Raw genomic sequence first — 6,407 nt, forward strand, 5'->3', positions numbered from 1 at the left:
GCTCTCGAGCACGCACCACCCCATGAGGGACTACCCCCACCAGCATGGGCGCCAGAGCGTCAGGACTTCTTCTTCTTATCAATGAAAGTCCTGACGTCTGGCTTGGGAGGTTGCTGAGCACGGCGAACCTGTCCCCAATCCCTACGAGGGGGAGCACGGTCTGCCACGCTCTGCTTTTTAACCTCCCTGGTTTTTGACGGACCGGGGCGAGGCTGGCTGGCTGATGGCCACTCCCCTTGAGTGCGGCGAGGAAGAAACTGAACGAACGCTTCTTCATGTTTCTTTACTTCCCTAAACCTGTCGACGACCATATTAACCGAATCGTCAAACAGGCCAGATGGAGAGATAGGAGAGTCTAAAAGAAACAAACGTTCCTTCTCTTTAATGCCCGTCAAATTAAGCCACAGATGCCTCTCCATGCTGACTAAAGCTGACATAGACCGGCCAATGGCACGAGCCGTCTGCTTGGTCGCTCGGAGAGACAAATCTGTGGCCCGACGAAGCTCAGCGAATGCTTCCTCGTCGATTGTACTGCCCACACTCAAGTCCTTCAACAGGTCAGCCTGGTATGCCTGTAACACTGCCATAGTGTGCAGCGCAGCACCAGCCTGACCTGCAGCTTGGTAAGCTTTACCCACTAGCGATGATGTAATTCTACAAGGTTTAGTGGGGAGAGTAGGTTTCTTCACCGAGGATGCAGATTCAGGCGAGAGATAGCTCGCAAGCGACTCTTCAACCCAAGGCATCTCCGAGTACCCCCGTGACTTTGCATCCACGATAGTTGAAAAAGTCAACGTCGAGGGCACAAAGATGCGGGAAGTATACGGTTTGCTCCATGACTTCGACAGCTCATCATGGAGGTCCTCGAAAAAGGGGAGAGACTTATGTTGCGGTCTCTCTCTCCTACCACCTGACAGAAACCTATCCTCCAGCTTACTACGTTTGGGGGTCTCTTGTTCGCGTGGCCAGTCAAGCTGCAGCCTGTCCAACGGGCGAGTAACCACCTCGAGCAGCTCTTCGACCGATTTCCTCTCGCGAGAGGAACGTTCAGAGGCGGCCTGCTCATGGCCCGAAGACCCAAGAGATATATCATCCTCCTCGTGAATCGAAGAAGCACCGGAGCGTGCTTCGAGATCACGAGAGAGGATGCGTGGATCTGGTGACACCATAAGCGAAAGGGACGGGCCCGTCGCTCGCTCGTCATGCAGACCCGCACGAGAGCCCTCCGACGAAAAGGTGGGTGCGGTCTGAAAATAGTTCAGACGAGCACGAAGCATCTTCACTGAGAGCAGTTCAGAATGCTCGCACTCGCCCGTCTCTAAAGCCAGAACCGCGTGCTCTTCCCCCAAACAAAAAAAACAGTAATCATGTGTATCCAGCTCATACATAGGACGAGAGCATGGAGGAACACAACACTTACTGTTTCGTTGGCTCATCCTACGAAGATCTGTAGCAGACAAAAAGAATCTTCCTGACGCACACATGCACAGAATGATCTGAAGACAAAAGACCTGTTGATGCACCTGTGGCTTATCTATTTATAGCCCCGTGTTGCGGGCGCGCTCTGATGACGTCATCAACTGAGGCTACATTACCGCCGGGTCAATTCTATCGACGTGTTACACACATTATTCACAGCTGGTCACGAACAAGATGTTTCCCAATGCGCTGAGCAGCGCAGCATCGACTGAAGCTTTCGAAAGGGAACTGACAGTTTTCTGTGACATTCATCTTCTCATCAATCCATGATGCATGATGCATGGGATGTTCAAATTAGGTTCCTTTAGTGGTGTAAAGAATCCTATCTTGTTTTGACTTGTCCAACAGTCTAGCAAAGCATTTGAAAAAATACTGGAATTAAGTCTATTAAAAACAGAGATATTAAAACTGTTTAAAAAGGAATTAGCCACCTGAAACGAAGCAATTCAACTAAAGATAGAGTGTTTGGAACTGAATGATTTAGTATTAATAAGCACTGCCTTTGAAATACTTTTACATCAAGTGAACCTCATTCAAATATCTCCTAACATTTCGTGCAATACATTCACTTCATCCATATCTAATATTAATAAATGTCATAATTACCTAAAACTTTCTTTCCCAGAATTTCCAAATTTTCAGCTTGAACTTGAATCACATAAGTGGGCAGTTTGTAAAAATAAAGTCTTTCTTTAACAGACATGTATCTAAGCTGCACTGGAAGCCTCAAATGCCCCTCGAATGTGCTAAACACTGTCTGAAGGAAAAGCTTTTCTTCCTTTCTTTTTCATCTCACAGAATTTTATAGCATTTTCCTGAGCTGATTTCATATGAAGCCGCAGATTAAAGTACTTTTGTAACTTTCTTTCTGTGGAAACTTGGAGAATGTATGAAGAAATCTTGTAAATGGTTTGCTATAACTGTTGAAGAGTGATAAAGATTATTCTGTTGTATGTCTATACACAAGCTGCTCTGTGCCTGCTCAAAATTTCATAAGCACTTCTGTGCCACCTGTGCAGTGTCAATTTGGCATCTGAGAATCTAAAATATTTTGCTTAACCACAGCCCATAACCATTATCAAAGCAGTATATGCGTAAAGAAAATGATCTGGCTAAGTAAAAGAAGGATGAATCCATGAATCCCTGCAAGCCAAGAGACAAATTGTTTAACAACAAAAATGACCTACTTTAGTGAATTTGAATAGGCCTACAGCAAAACAAAGCAGCACAAATTAATCTACTTAATCAATTAAATTCTTCATAGTTCTTGCATTGTTGACAATTATGTAATTTCTGAAAGAAATTGCTGATAGCAGTGTAAAAACATCACTTTTCCTGCACGTTATCTGAAGTGACTTTTTTCCTGCCCGGCTATATTTCATTCCTCTTTGGCCATTTCACTGGCACCACAATTTCTAATGTAATCTTACATGGAGCAACAGAAACATGAACCTGAAAACAACAACAACAACAACAACAACAAAAAACATCCAGAATCTGGTAACTCTGTAAAAGATGCTAATGTGATGTATAAATGTATCAGCTTTCATAAACAGTATGTATATGATTTTAATGTGAAACTCCAGACTTTCTAATGACTAATAATAATGCAAAACAGTTCCTTCATTTCAGACTGCATGATCACAACAGAGTGCCTCCCACGCAATCTACAATCAACACATATCTACTTCTCAATTTCATCACTCATAATGATTTTGTGTTGCTTCAGGGAAATGTGGTGCATGTAGAGTGTTGTAAATTTGATTTATAGGTCTGCAAAAGAACGCAGCATTAACAGAAACATGAGTTTCAGATATAATTCTCTGTGAAATTTACAGATTGCAGCGGCATGCACGGTACAAATGTCAGTATTGACGCACAAATTGACTCACACCCGAAGGAAACAAAATAACAGATAAGGTTGGACAGGTGTGAGTTTGATATATGACTGAAAGATATTAGTCCACTACCAGTGCCATCAGTGCCATGCCCATTATATACTTCAGTGTTCAGTATTTTGTGGAGCGTCATCTGTTTCAACACCAGTTAATCTATTCCATAGCTATTTAGTGTCACTACTGATTTATGTACAATGATCTGTGATGCTAACATGGAATTATGTGTTTGAGTATTTTCACTGAAACACATGCTGCTGGTTAAAAAATTATATGTACAGGCCAAAGCTGTTTTAACTTGCACTACTATTCAAACGTTTGGAATCACTATATGAAAATGTAATGTTTCTGAAAGAAAGACTTTTTAGTTAAAAGTTTTGGTTAAAGGGTTAGTTCACCCCAAAATTAAAATTCTGTCATTAAAGGGGTCATATGATGTGATTTCAATTTTTCCTTTCTCTTTGGAGTGTTACAAGCTCTTGGTGCATAAAGAAGGTCTGTAAAGTTGCAAAGACTAAAGTCTCAAATCCAAAAAGATATTCTTTATAAAAATTAAGGCTCAACCATACCCCCTCTAAAACGGCTCATTCTAACACGCCCCCACATCTCTACGTCACTATGTGGGAAGATTTGCATAACACCACCCAAATGTTCACGCAAAGAAAGAAAGCGTAACTTTTATTCTCTCTGTTGCCGCAGCTGCCATGTTGTGGAGTCGCTGTGTGTTTGCTTTGCCTTCCAAAAGAGGACATGACTAGAAATCAGTGGTTTAGTTGTATTTCAACACTGTTCAAGAACAGTCCAACCCAAATATTTAGATGTGTGCTGCACATTTTTATGGAGGATGAGAACTGTTTCCTGAAACTGCAGACTAGCCTACAATGTGTCTCTGGCAGAAAGGCTGTTTCTATAAAGTTGGCCAGTTAAAACTTTGCAACGACAGTCTGGCGCTTTTGACTCACAGCCTGAAGGTACGTTTTATATTTAATTATTTTGATTATTCAAACGTGAGTTTTGAGCAGTAAAGTAGATGTGTTGTTTCTCAGATCACAAATGGAGACATGGTTTTATGTTTACCCAGACAGTATAAGTCATTAAAATCAGTAATTATGTCCCCACTTGATGCAACAAATGCCTCGTTTGTAATGGGTTTTATTGGTTTTGTCTCGTCTAGTGATGTCCGAATCGCGAACGAATCTTTCTGTTTATCCATATCTTCTTAGTGAACCGTTCGCACCAGTTCACCAAATCGAACTGAATCGTTTGAAATGGTTCGCGTCTCCAGTATGCACTAATCCACAAATTACTTAAGTTATTCGGTTTATAAACGTGCCTGACACTCCCTCTGACGCGAAAAAACCAATATCCCGAGTTATTCAGTTACTCCGAACAGTACATTGACTGAACTGCTAAAAGAGAACTAGGGGTGTAACGATAGAGTAGACGTGTACCGAACGGTTCCCGGGCAAATTCCAAATGGAAGTGATCATCCCTGTCCCCTTGGAGTGGGGACTTTGGAGTGAGCAGGGCACGTGCATGCCATTATGTAGTCGTTTGGAATGCACTTGGCAAAAGGAGCGATGTCATTTCCTCATTATCTTCAGCTGGGGTGTTCCTGTGACAACGCAGCACGGTGTGCGTCAGCAGATTTGCTGATGGACACCAGCCAAAAAAAAAAAATAATAATTATATATTATTTTTTATATATTATATAGCATATTTGAAAAACTTTTTTAAAATAAAAAAAATAATGTTTATTTGCAACAGTTATGCTAACAACAATAAAAAGTCATTTATGACATTAAAACAGCGTCATCTGCTGACGCACACCGTGCTGCGTTGTCACAGGAACATCCCAGCTGAAGATAATGAGGAAATGAGATCGCTCCTTTTGCCAAGTGCATTCCAAACGACTACATAATGGCATGCACGTGCCCTGCTCACTCCAAAGTCCCCACTCCAAGGGGACAGGGATGATCACTTCCATTTGGAATTTGCCCGGGAACCGTTCGGTACACGGTACGCGCATCGTTACACCCCTAAAGAGAACCGATGATGGGATGTGCACGAGCAGAGCAGCTTGACTGAGTCTCGTGCTGCTGGGAGATGGCATAGTATGTTACGGGGAGTAACATTTCCGTCATACGGTTGAGGAATTCAGCCAATCACAACGCACTGAATAGCTGGCCAATCAAAGTACACCTCGCTTTTTTAGAGTCAAATCCGTAAGACCTTTGTTCATCTTCGGAACACAAATTAAGATCTTTTCGATGGAATCTGAGAGCTCTCTGACCCTCCATAGACAGCAAGGATATTACCACGATCAATTCACAGGAACGTAGCAAGGACATCGGTAAAATAGTCCATGTGACATCAGTGGTTTAACTGTAATTTTACGAAGCTATGAGAATACTTTTTGTGTGCAAAACAATAACAATTTATCTCCTCCATGTGCCATTTTGGAGAGTATCCACTGAAATTGGCAGATGCTGTTTTGTGTCAGCTGTGCCGGGGAAACGTTATTTTCATTCAAATCAAAGCTTAAACGACGTAAACATCATTGTGTTATGTTAAGTTATGTCATGTCATGTCATGTCATGTCATGTCATGGACAGAGCCACTTTAATTGGATTTTATTTTGAGTTGGGAATGAGTCTTTCTAAGTGAGAGACATCTACATTGGTTTATGAGAATGCAGACAGAAAGTAGAACAAAGTAATATATTCAATGTCAAATTTATCAGATAATATTTCTTCTTTTCCATAGTATCCTACACACAAGACTGGGTTGTAAGGATCCACCCAGATTGGCCCAAAGATGCAATCCAACTTGTGTGCGAAGGTATAATACGTGTAGGTCTTTTACTTGCACTTCTAGTGACTTGTTAGTGTTAGTGACGTGACATACAGCCAAGTATGGTGACACTTACTCAGAATTCGTGCTCTGCATTTAACCCATCCAAAGTGCACACACAGAAGTGAACACACACACCCCCGGAGCAGTGGGCAGCCATTTTTTGTGTGCAAAAAAATA

This window comes from Cyprinus carpio, chromosome B9 (genome assembly GCF_018340385.1).
Source record: "Cyprinus carpio isolate SPL01 chromosome B9, ASM1834038v1, whole genome shotgun sequence".
Taxonomy (NCBI): Eukaryota; Metazoa; Chordata; class Actinopteri; order Cypriniformes; family Cyprinidae; genus Cyprinus; species Cyprinus carpio.